The sequence below is a fragment of the Rhineura floridana genome, chromosome 11 (assembly GCF_030035675.1).
Source record: "Rhineura floridana isolate rRhiFlo1 chromosome 11, rRhiFlo1.hap2, whole genome shotgun sequence".
Taxonomy (NCBI): Eukaryota; Metazoa; Chordata; class Lepidosauria; order Squamata; family Rhineuridae; genus Rhineura; species Rhineura floridana.
Window position 1 is genome coordinate 60,799,413 of NC_084490.1, and position 12,642 is coordinate 60,812,054.

Here is a 12,642-nt window from a genome sequence, read left to right on the forward strand (position 1 = left end):
AAGGGAGAGGGTTAACAGAACTAGCAGAGTTGCTCAAGATTATCTGGGTGGCTCAGGTAGAGAGGCCAACTAGGGTTGCGAACACACTAGTCACCTACAGCAAAACGTTTTCATTAGCCACACTTGGAAGGGGCATGGGTTGAACTGCCGATCAGTTGATAAATCTCTTTGAAGTTGAATTAAAACAAAACAAAACACTCAAGCCGATCTCACGAGATATTGTAGTAAAAAGCAGCAGGGTTTGACTAGTGTTGTGTGCTCCCGTTTTCAGAAGAGAGAGTTGGAGACACACTGGAACCAGCAGTACAGTGAGAGTGTTTCTACCTTAGCCTGTTTTCGTAAAGGATGAGCTCTTCTGGACAGAGGGCCCATCCATACCTAACAGCAAAATCCACGTTTTCCATATTGGGTTGGTGGCCTCGAGATCCATGCATGTCCTGTTTGTGGTCGGATTATTGTAAAAACCCAATTATCAAACGTCCATATGTGTGGACTTTTTTTTTTTTTTAATTTAGCATTGGCCGCCCCCCTAAGCCCACCCCCTTTCAGTGATTGGTCCATAATGGTCATTCGCTTTTCACACACTTTTTCGGAAGAGTACAAAAATGTATATAGTTTTTTTTTTATCCCCACACATGCACAGCTTTGTGGATGTGCAAAAGGGCAATGGTAATGCCTCCCCAAGTGTAAACAAAATGAATGTCTGGGTTGTTACCTATAACATAGTGCATACTAAGGATGAGAGCCACTGGTTACTCCTTATTGCATTGAATTTGTCGAACAAGAGGCAAATCCCTTTCCGTGTTTGATTGTTTCCCACTATTTCCCGCTGTTAACATTTTGAGAGGGCTTACCTTCTGCCCAGTGCACCCAACAAATCTCCTCTTCATGCCTCCTCCTCCCAAATTGTATTAGATTGTCCGCTGCCCACCATAGGAGAAAGTAAGAGGTCCTCTCTTATTCAGTTTCAAGTTAGCAAAGGGAAGGCCCAGATCAGTCAGTTTCAGGCTCGAAGGAAAGGAACACAAGTTACAGTGTGAGCGCTCACACACACACACACACACACACACACAGAGAGAGAGAGAGAGAGAGAGAGAGAGAGAGAGAGATCTGGTTGCCTGGAGGGAGAGAAGCTGATCTCCCCTTCCTCTCGTCCCTGATTTTTGGCTCTTTGGAATGTTTGGCTCCCCCCCCATTCCCATCAGCTGATGGGTAGGAAAAGAGAGGCTTTGCCTGCTGCTGTATTGGCTGTAAGATCAATGCCACATTAAAGTACTAGAGCCTGCTCCTCTCCCCCCTTCCCCCTATCAGCCCAGTGAAGCTCGGTTAAAAACCCCCGTTAAACTCCTTGTTTTCAATTAATTGCTTGTGTAACATCGCAAAATAGCTTTTAAGTGGAAATAATATTCATTAGACATTTGATTTTATGTTTGATTGCAAAATAGTAGGGGTTTAAAAAAAAAAAAAGCCAATGTGATACAGTACAGAAGCCAGAAGAAGGAAGCATCCTAGTTCACTACCAGAAGCAGGAATGAACTGTAAGAAAGGAGGAGGAGGCATGGACAGAGGGTGGGGGGAAGGAGAAGGGGCTTGACATACAATGGAGGAATGCCCATGGACTGCCTATTGCAGGAAAATCCATGGCATTATGTCTGAGCCCACGGACATTAATGTGATTGACTATCGGTTTAGGAAAGTTTATCAGTTTTTCAGGCTTATTTCTAATGCGGATTTGTTAATGCAAAAATCGGTACTTGCTTGTAACGTCATATGGACGACAGTGAATTAATGAGGACACAAAGCAATTACATTGCAGATTATACATTTATATAGATGCGCCCAGAGAGAGCCATTTGGGAATCAGGGCTTACGTTTCCCCCTTACTGCGGGAGTTGATGTCATCAAGCTATATGTGTGTATGAAAGATAACAACAGACTGGCAAACTCAAGGATCTTAATTAGAAAATACAATAAATGAGTAATAAAAATATTAAACTATTAAAAACCTATCCAATGCAAACTGCTGCACAAGACATCAAATAAGCTGATTGCGAAAAAAATCTATCGCAATCTATATACTGCCTATAAACTGTGGACTATGGAACCAGTTGATCAGCATCCTTTACAGCACACAGGAAAGGATTAAGAATGAACTCTCAGAACTGGAGAGCCACAGAACCAAGTTCTCAGTTAAGATTTGGCAAATGGCACTGGATGAAAAGGTAACGCAAAAATACAAAGTAGCTAGGGGCGAGATTAAACAAGACTCATTTTAAGAAATGTGGTTTCCTTATTTCATATGTAAACTCAACTCATGGTAGATAATGGCCTCCACTTACCCAGGGGTTTGCTTTGGAGAGACACCCTGCCCCAGACTGTTTCCGTGCGTTGCAGATGAATGTACTGCTGATTCTGGAATGAGACTGTAAAAACCATGCCACACCATGACACAAAAGCCTTATATTCTTGTGCTTTGTTTCATTTTTTTGGTTATACTGTTTTGTATGCTGTTATACTTGTTGTGTCATTAAAGAAAAATCACAAAAAGAAAAAGAAAGAATAAGCTTTCGGAACTGGAGACACTTCTTCCTCAAAATGAAAAAAAAGTAAAGTAACAGATGGACAAGACCAGATGGGTCAAGGCCAGACAGGTCCTGTAGAGTCACCTACTCTGCAGGTTCAGCAGAGAGAATAACAGAACACCACCGCTTGTGATCTATGGCATTCACCAGAGGCAATCCTTTCCAATGAAACTAGGGGTGTTGCTGAAGTTCTTGCTGTTTAGGCTTGGAAATCAACTTTGGGAGCTTATAGAAGTCCCTCTAAGGAGGCACAGAATTTAACAAGCCCCCAAATTTTTCTCCAGCTTCATTTGCCCTTCCCTCCCTTCTACTTAGTCTACTCAATCCTTATTAGCAGTGTGCTGGGGCATAACAACCAGGCAGGGACAGACTGTCTGTCTGTCTGTCTGTCTGTCTATTTATCAGATTTATATCCCACCCCTTCTCCCAGTAGGAGCCCAGGGTGACAAGGAGGACTATGGGGGGATATAGTTCTCCCTATGAGAACTGCATCTCCCACGGACAATAGTGGAGTGGCAAATTCAGAAGTGAATATTCATGGCAATTAAAGTCACGACCCTCCCCCTTTTTTGCTGCTGGGTTGAGAATGAGATCCTTGTTAATGCCTTCTCTCACAACAACAGATATCCCTAGGAACCAATAAGCAAGAAAGGAGACAGTGTTAGCTACTGAAGAGTGTCTTCTCAGTGGCTAACTCACTGCCTTTCACTCTGATTGGCTCTAATCAGCAGTAAAGGAAAAGGAAACATGTTAGAAGACTCTTCTCAGTGGCTAACACACTCCCCTTTCATACTGATTGGTTCATAGGATGCTGGAGACATTGGGACCCTGCTCCCAAAAAAGTAAGGGGTCTAAGAACCTCCAGGACCCTGGACAACTACACACACCTGGACAAACCACATTTGAAACTGCATAATACCTAACACTTTCCCCACCTTCTGAACAGTTTATTGGTATTTTCCAGATATAGAACAACCTTTATAGAATACGTAATAAAGATACATTAATAATGTATTTTTTAAAAAACTAAAGTGTAACTTCCCATTTGACATAATCCATCCTGTAAGACATGAAGAAAAATCTTCAGTGTTCAATATGTGAGATTGTCCTTTTTTCAATTCCTCCCACAACACCCCCCTTTTAAGGATGGAAACAGGCTTACAATCCATAGAGTCTGCTGTTCATGCAGCCTTGGCTATGTACTGGCTGAAGCTCACTAATATGGATGAGGCTCGTCTCCCTAAGAAGTGTTCTTTGGAACAACTCAAGAGACCATCTCATAACACCTGGTTTATGCGTACCAAACTTCTCTTGGCCACATATGGGATTAGCATGGAAACTCCTCCTTCTTATGTCTCATCGCGAGTGAAACAGCTTTATAAGGAAAGAATATCCTTATATTCTAAGCGATGGGACTTGTTCTCTTCGTCACAGTCATCTTTTTCCTACTGGTATCCTCTCTTTAAAACCGCTTTTGGCATTGAACATTATTTTTTCAATCTATGCCTTCGGCCTTTCTGGATGGGAGATATGCGAGGGTCCCAGTTTATTTAAGACATTGTATATGTAATTCAGGAGAAGTTGAGGATGCTGTCCATTATTTATTGAGATGCCCATTGTATAATGCACTTAGGCTCAAACTTTTTTTTCCAATCCGTCACCTGCTGTCAAACAGACCACTGCTGGAGCAAACTTGCGTTCTTCTTGCGGGTATTGATATTTTTGTAACCACTCAAGTAGCAAAGTTTGCCCTGGCCGCAAGGAAATTGAGAGCTAGATATTTAAAACAATTGGCGTCCACCTCCGAGGTGTCCTTAAATTAGTATTCTTAACTTTAAATCCTCCCTGGGGGTCTTAATATACTCAAATGGGGTGTTATTGTATTTTTATTATGTTGTAATGAGTTTATGAATCTTATCCTTTCTTATCTTAGGATGCTGTACTTTTATCGCTGGTAATTTTAATGTGCTTTTTAAAAATTTCTTCTTTTTGTATTGTATTGTGATGGCCTTTGGCTAAAAACAATAAAGATAATCATTCATTCATTCCTCCCACAACCAACTCTATTGAGGGGGAAATATCCAGAAAAGCAACATTCCAGAAAAGTGTGCCACATCGGATTAAAGGTCTCTAACTGAAACTCAACCTGTTCTTTAATTACCAATAGAGACAATTCATCATTTCCTTTACAAATATTTCCTAAATAAGTTCAATATTTGATCCTATTTTGATTTCTTTTTAGGCAGTGTCCTATGATTACATGGACAATACTGAAAGAACACCAAAAGCTACATGGAAATAATAAAACGCCTCTGGTCAAAGGGAACTCATGAGCAGCCAGTAATTAGAACAATGCCAGCGGGCATCCTTTCTTAACAAAGTAAGCCAGAAACCACTATCCCACCAGACAGGATTGTACATCTTACTACTGGTGCAAATGTGCCCTACCAATGTAAGAAGATGACTCCTCTTAGCTTAGACAAAATGTGGTAATATAGCCCCACCATGTGGTGAAACATCAGCCAGCCACAATGTAGGAAACAATCACTAAGACTGGAAGGGAATTTGGCTTTGTCTCTTCTACTGTAAAAGCTAATAAATTGTAATTTTAAAAATACAAATGTTGGCCCCAATCCAGTTAAAGTTGATTGTGGCCACTGAAACCAGGGGAGGAAGTTAAATGGGATGAACTCAAGTAGTCCCATGGCCTTCAACAGAACTTAGGTACAATTAATTTTAGCCATCTATTTTAGCACATGGGGAAAAATATATGTTGGTACTGAATATTTTTAAACTTTGCCCCAATGGGAGAGTGATATTCTTACCGGAAACCATTTTTTTCTGCACATTTGGCAAGTGAACTCTTTTTTGTTGGCATACATATTTTAGCAGGAATAGACAAGAGTTACTAGGCCTCCTGCAGATACCATCTTATCAGGAGGTCCATTCTGTACAATACAGGAATTGGGCCGTTAGTGTTGTAGACCTACCCTTTGGAATGCCCTCCCGTGAAATATTAGACATGCACTGTCTTCACTGTCTTTTTGGCATCTACTGAAGACCTTCTCCTTTCAACAAGCCATTTAAGTAGAGATCTTTCCTAGTCTGCATCTGTACTGTTTTAAGATGTTTAATGGTTTATCACTTGTGTTTTTGCCACCAATGGCTCCTCTGGGAGGAAGGGTGGGATATAAATTTAACAATTAAATGATCAAATTACATAAATAAATAGTCACATTATATGTGTTACATTGAGTTTAGACCATGAGACATGTGGATGTCAGCTATTGAACCACAAAATCTAGGCTGAGCCATCCTCATGGGTAGAGGTTGTGGATCCAGAGAGTGGGGGTACACTTGTGTGTGCATGTATGAGTGAAATTTGACAAGGCGAAATTGGGAATTTCTGAAAAGCCAGGAACAGGGTTTGGCACTATTATGCTTGTCAGATCACAATCTACCAAAATGCTGATCCAGCTTGATCAAAAAGCAGTATGTAGAAGCGAATGTACAATGCAATCATTAATGAACTGAACAAAAAAAGGGAAATGGACACTGACAATAGCAAAAATATGCAGCAAAAAGAGTCAAGGGTCACCAATTGCAAAAAAAGGTTATGCCAGCAGTTCCCTCTCCTCAGCCTAGCACAATCCTAAAGTAAGTCTGAGTGTAAAGTGGACCCTTTTAACTCTGTAAATCACCCAAACCAAGAAGCAGTCTGTATGAGCCACTTTGAGTTCATGCTTTGAAGAAAAGCTGGATACAACTATTTGTGACCACCCAAGTTTTTGCAATCCACAACAGGTAGCAAAAACAGGCTTATCAAGAATCCCATGAACTACCACATGGTTGGTGGATTGCATTTGGCTTGATGGCTTGCATATAGGGATGCTTACAGAATTTTGCTTCTAAAGGATTCTGCCTTGGATTTCCTGGTTCTGTATTCCTGGACATGGTTCCTTGACTTGAACTCCACCCACTAGAGTCTGTATTTGTCTACAATCGAAATGCACACTTCTGGAATTTTTCCTGCAAAAAAATTCAGATGAGATCAGAAAACATGGCTTTTTGATTTTTTAAAAAAAGAAATTAATTTTTATCATTTTAATTAATCTCACTGATCTACCTTACACAGTTTTTGTAAGGGTTAGCCAGATAATTGTAGGGATTCTACTGAAACTCTCCAGGTAGGAAATTCCACAACCTGAGTGCCAACATAGAAAAGTCCTTATTTTCTGTCTCAACCAGTCATGCTTCTGAAAGTGCTGGGATGACTATTTTTCTTACTAATGGAACTGAAACGACATTTTCTTTGGAGGGTGCATTTAGAGAGTTGTGGGGCAGCAATTGCAAGTACTCTTGGATGAAACAAGATTATCTTGACCCATTCCAATCTGGGTTCACACCTGGTTATGGGACTGAATCGGCCTAGGTCGACCTGATGGATGACCTTTATTGGGAGAAGGACAGGGGGATTGTGACCTTGTTATTTTTACTTAATCTTTCTGTGGCTTTTGATACTATTGACCATGGTAACTTTCTGAACTGACTTAGTGAGATGAATATTGGAGGCACTGTTTTACAGGGGTTCCTATCCTACCTCCAGGAACGTTTTCAGATAATAGCATTGAGTGATTATCTTTTGGCTTTCTGGCAGTTGTGCTGTGGGGTGCCATAGGGTACCACCTTGTCCCCAATGCTGTTTAACATCTATATGAAGCCCTTGGGAGCAGTCATCAGGAGATTTGGGGCAAGATGTCAGCAGTAACCTGATGATACCCAGCTCTATTTCTCTGTAACATCTGAATTGGGAGAGGCTGTTCAAGACCTGGTGCCTGGACTCCGTGGTGGGCAGAATGAGGGCCAATAAACTAAGTCTGAATTCTAGCAAGATGGAGGTACTGTGGGTTGGTGATACCCAAGTTCCAATAACTGGCCAATTGCCTGCTTCAGATGGAGTCGTACACTCTCTGAAAAAGCAGGTTTGTAGTCTGGGGGTGCTCCAGGATCCATCCCTGTCACTAGAGGTCCAGGTGACCTCAGTGGCTAGGAGTGCCTTTTACCAGCTTCAGCTGGTAAGACAGCTGTGGTCATATCTGGACCGGGATAGCCTGACCACTGTTGTCCATGCACTGGTAACCTCCATGCTAGATTACTGTAATGCACTCTATGTGGCGCTGCCCTTGAGGTTGGTCCGAAAGCTGCAGCTGGTGCAAATTACAGCAGGGCGACTGCTCACTGGGGCAGGATATTGCTAACATGTCACCCACCTTCTGAAAGAATTGCACTGGCTACCCATTTGCTACCAGACCAAGTTCAAGGTTTTGGTTTTGGTGTACAAAGCCCTATACAGCTCGGGACCAGGAAACCTGAACGATCATCTTAACCCTTACATACACAGCCGATCATTGTGCTCTGCGGGTGAGGGCCTCTTGAAGATACCATCTTATCAGGAGGTCTACAGAGCTTGGAAAAGTTACTTTTTTGAACTACAACTCCCATCAGCCCCAGCCAGCATGGCCAGTGGATTGGGCTGATGGGAACTGTAGTTCAAAAAAGTAACTTTTCCAAGCTCTGATTCTGCACAACATAGGAAAGGGACCTTTATTGTTGTGGCACCTATCTTTTGAAATTCCCTCCCCTTAAGAATTAGACAGGCACCATCTCTGTTATCTTTTCAGTGCCTACTGAACACCTTCCTCTTTCAACAAGCCTTTTAAATAGAGACCGTATCCCACTCTGTGTCTGTGTTGGAATTGCTTTGTAAGATGCTTTTAAAACTTTTTTTTAAAGACGTTTAAAAATGTTTTGATTTTTTATATTATTTTATATTATGTTTTTATATTATTTATATTAAAAATGTTTTTAAAGATGTTTTGGTTTAATGTATTTTCAAGTCTGTTTTTAAGATGTTTCAGAATGTTTTCAGTTTTTTGTTTGCCTCCCTGGGCTCCTTCTGGGAGGAAGGACGGGATATAAATTTAATTAATTAATTATCATAATAATCTCCACTTACAGACTTGACTTTATCAGAACAACTTTTCTTTTTTATCCAAACTAATCCAATCAGGTAGTCTATACATGTTTCTAGAAATAAATACTTCCCAGTAGTTAAGCTGAAAAACTATTAAAAAAAGGGAAACAAGCAGGCAATACAGTCTAATTCTATCCAAATTTACTCAAAATTAAGCCCCATATAAGGGTCTATACTCCAGAGACATCAATAAGGCCAAACTTTCTTATAACTGAGCACTGTGGCTTAACTTGCTTTAAGGATGGAAGATAAATGCAATTCAGTTCTCATTTAAAGCCGGCTATCAAATTTGCACTTTCCAAAACAGTACGAGAACTGAAAGACAGCCATTCTTTGAAATTCACACTAATCTGAATCTTGCAATGAGGTTTCCAACCAGTGTTTACAGAAATGCATGTATTACAGGAAAGTGTGCATAAAATGAATGTTAGCAAAAATAAAATACAAAGACATCATAATATTAGGAGAAATCGCTTTCAGAAATGTGTACATTAATCAAAACTGCAGACAAAAATGTGTTTATTGGGAGAAATCACTGAAATGCTGAAATTTTTTCATGAGGATTTAAAAAAAAAAAAACACCACAAATTACTGCAGAGATGTGGAGAACTGAATTTCAGATTGAAAAAATGAGAAGCAGAAGAAACCAAAATTGGCAGCTCTTTCCATCCCTAACTGGTTTGTAGATCAGGTTGATAGTAGCATAAACATTTTTTTTTAAAGGATCTTCACTGAATTTCAAGATTTTTTAGTCCTTTTATAATATTGCAAATATTTTGAAAAAGACACCCTGATTTTAAAATGTATTGAAAATTAAGTGCAATTGATTTGATGAGCTTCGGCTCTAAAGGATCAAGATGGAACATCAAAGTTCTATACAGCGGGTAATTGTGCAGATCAATGTCTTCAGTGTCCTTAATAAGAGGTTCACAACATAACAGTAGACATCAAAGGCTTCTTTTATCTGCTGTTCTTAAATGTAGCCCCAGACCGCTATGAAAGTTTGGCCTCAGTAGGTACCCCACTAGCAACAGAGCAAAAATACATCCATATGTCAATATAGGTGTTCACATTAACTTACATCTATTTATTTCAATGGGTCTATTCAAAGCATGACTTTGTTGGATATCCCTCAATGTCAGAAACTGAACTTGATTTAATAAGCTAACAAACAGCAAACATTTTCTTTATAACTGTTAACAAAAGACATTTGCAAAGTTAAGCATTTGCAGGTTGTCTTGGGGTATTTCTGACATAGCACGGTATAGAAAAGATTTCTTGGTTACCACTTTGAAAAGTTACTGGATGCAAAGTCTCTATGTGGGGTTACCCTTGAAAACAGTCCGGAAATTACAACTTATACAAAATGCGGCGGCTCGACTACTTACGAATAGTCGCCGCCGGGATCACATCACACCAGTGTTGTTCGATCTACACTGGCTTCCAGTTGTTTTCCGGGCCCAATTCAAGGTGTTGGTATTAACCTTTAAATCCCTATACAGTCTCAGCCCAGTTTATCTTACGGAGCGCCTTCAACGCCACCAATTATGCCACCCGACAAGATCAGCCACTCAAGGCCTTCTCTCAATCCCGCCGACAAAAACAGCTAGATTGGCGGGTACAAGAGAGAGGGCATTCTCAGTGGCGGCCCCCACTCTCTGGAACTCCCTCCCACAAGATCTCCAGCACGCCTCTTCCCTAAATGTATTCCATAAAGCCTTAAAGACCTGGCTCTTTCCACAGGCCTTTGGGATCTCCGGGGAGGGTTAATTACTGTGACTTAAATGCCTCCTACCCTGTTTTAATATTGTTGCTGCTGTATTATTCTCATACTGTTTTTTATTGTATTATTGTATTTTATCTCATTGTGTTTTAACTGTTTTGTACGTCGCCTAGAGTGGCCTTTGGCCAGATAGGCGACACAGAAATTAAATTTATTATTATTATTATTATTTCAGTAGATGAAGAACATATTGTCATGGCACGCTGTTAATACTGTATACATAACTGTATTGTCCAGACTTATAATGGTGCCAATGTTATGAGTGGAAAACCTAATTGTATACAAGCTCTCATAAAGGAAGCATCTCAAGCATTGTTCACTTACTGTTTGAATCATAGGCTCAATTTAGTTATTGATATACATGAAGGAGAAATGGATGCAGGAATACTTTCTTGGAGGAAGTGTATACTTTTATCTCTGAATTATGCCGAATTCATAGTTGTTCAGAAGAAAGAACATCCCAAACATAAAGGCTTGAAATTAAAATGCCACTCATGAGTATGCCACACTTTTGCAATGCTGTGAAAAAGGCTAAGTTACAGACATTCTTGCAACACTCAGGCTGCATTCAGACATGGGGTTTATTGTGTTAGTTTTACTGATTATAATGCTAGTGCTTCTGTCCTGATTTCTAACCCTGTCATGCTGCAGTACCTGTTGCATTATGAAATGGTGGCTTTTTGACCAATATGAAATGGAAATGGACTGCCTTCAAGTCGATCCCAACTTATGGCTACCCTATGAATAGGGATTTCATGGTAAGCGGTACTCAGAGGGGGTTGACCATTGCCTCCCTCTGAGGCTAGTCCTCCCCAGCTGGCTAGGGCCTGCTCAGCTTGCCACAGCTGCACAAGCCAGCCCCTTCCTTGTCTGCAACTGCCAGCTGGAGGGCAACTGGGCTCCTTGGGACTATGCAGCTTGCCCACAACTGCACAGGTGGCAGGGCATGTAACCCCTGAGCCACTCACTGTGGAGGTGATCTTTAGCTGGCCCTTGACACTCAGGAGACACAAGCGGGGATTTGAACTCATAGACTCTGGACTCCCACCCAGGCTCTCCTCCCCACTGTGCTAGACCAGCTGTTTTGACCAATAAATCACTATGCAAATGTCATTCACATCAGTGGGCATGGTTGTAACACAACAATGAATGTCAGGAAAATGGAATAAACCGCTGTCTAAATTCAGCCTCACAGTACTATCTCAAGATAGGTCAAAAGGTGACAAGGTAATGCATGCATAATCATTCAGTATTAGTCTTTGACATTTGTGCCCTTCTTTTCACTTCCACAAAAAAAATCTTCAACTGCTTAGAGTTATATCTGATTGCTTGGCAAGACGTTGAGTGTCTCAGGCACACTTCTCTGTGAATGCTCTAAATCAGTGAATTTCTGAACATGAATAACAGGTATGCCACCCTGGGCTCCTACTGGGAGGAAGGGTGGGATATAAATCAAATAATAAATAAATAAATAGGTATGTAATGAAATATAAAGTGAAACCATTACTACAGCTTTATGTTTGAAGGCAATGATTTGAAGCCTGAAGTCCAGGCAGTACACAAAAGTTGTCTATAGAACAGACTCATTAAGATAAAGATTTCAGAAAAACATGCTTAACTAGTGAGTTTCAAAGATTTTCTGAAAATAAATCTGTTTGTATTGCTGTCACTTGTCTTAAAAACCAAAGTCTCAGAACTTGCTCAACTTGTATAATTAAAACTTATAGAATATGGTTTGGATGCAATACATACTGAGGAAACAGAAGTAAAATGCTCACCAAAAGCAAAACACTATGAAGAAACACACACACACACCCCAAAAATTAAGGTTTGCCTCCACTACATAAAAGATAAATATAATCTTGCTTTGCAGAAGCTATGGGTTATGTACAATCAGTGAGAGTATTCCTATGTTTAATGCTGCACATGAAAGAACATTTTGATGTCTTTGACAAGCAAAAGATTACTTGAGGAACTCGACGACATATGCCTGGGTATGGATTTAGCCAAAATGTCTGCCTGTCTGTCTATTATTTGATTTATATCCTGCCCTTCCTCCCAGCAGGAGCCCAGAACGGCTATTGGAGAGAAAGTTGTACACTGCTCTGAAGAGAGGTGTACACAGATTTGTTTTCACAACAAAATGGTATATCCAATTTTATTAGGAAGGTAAGTATGCAACATGAATTACCCCAATTTTAAACTTTGTATTTAATTTGTATATCAAAATCCTTCCCCAGCCT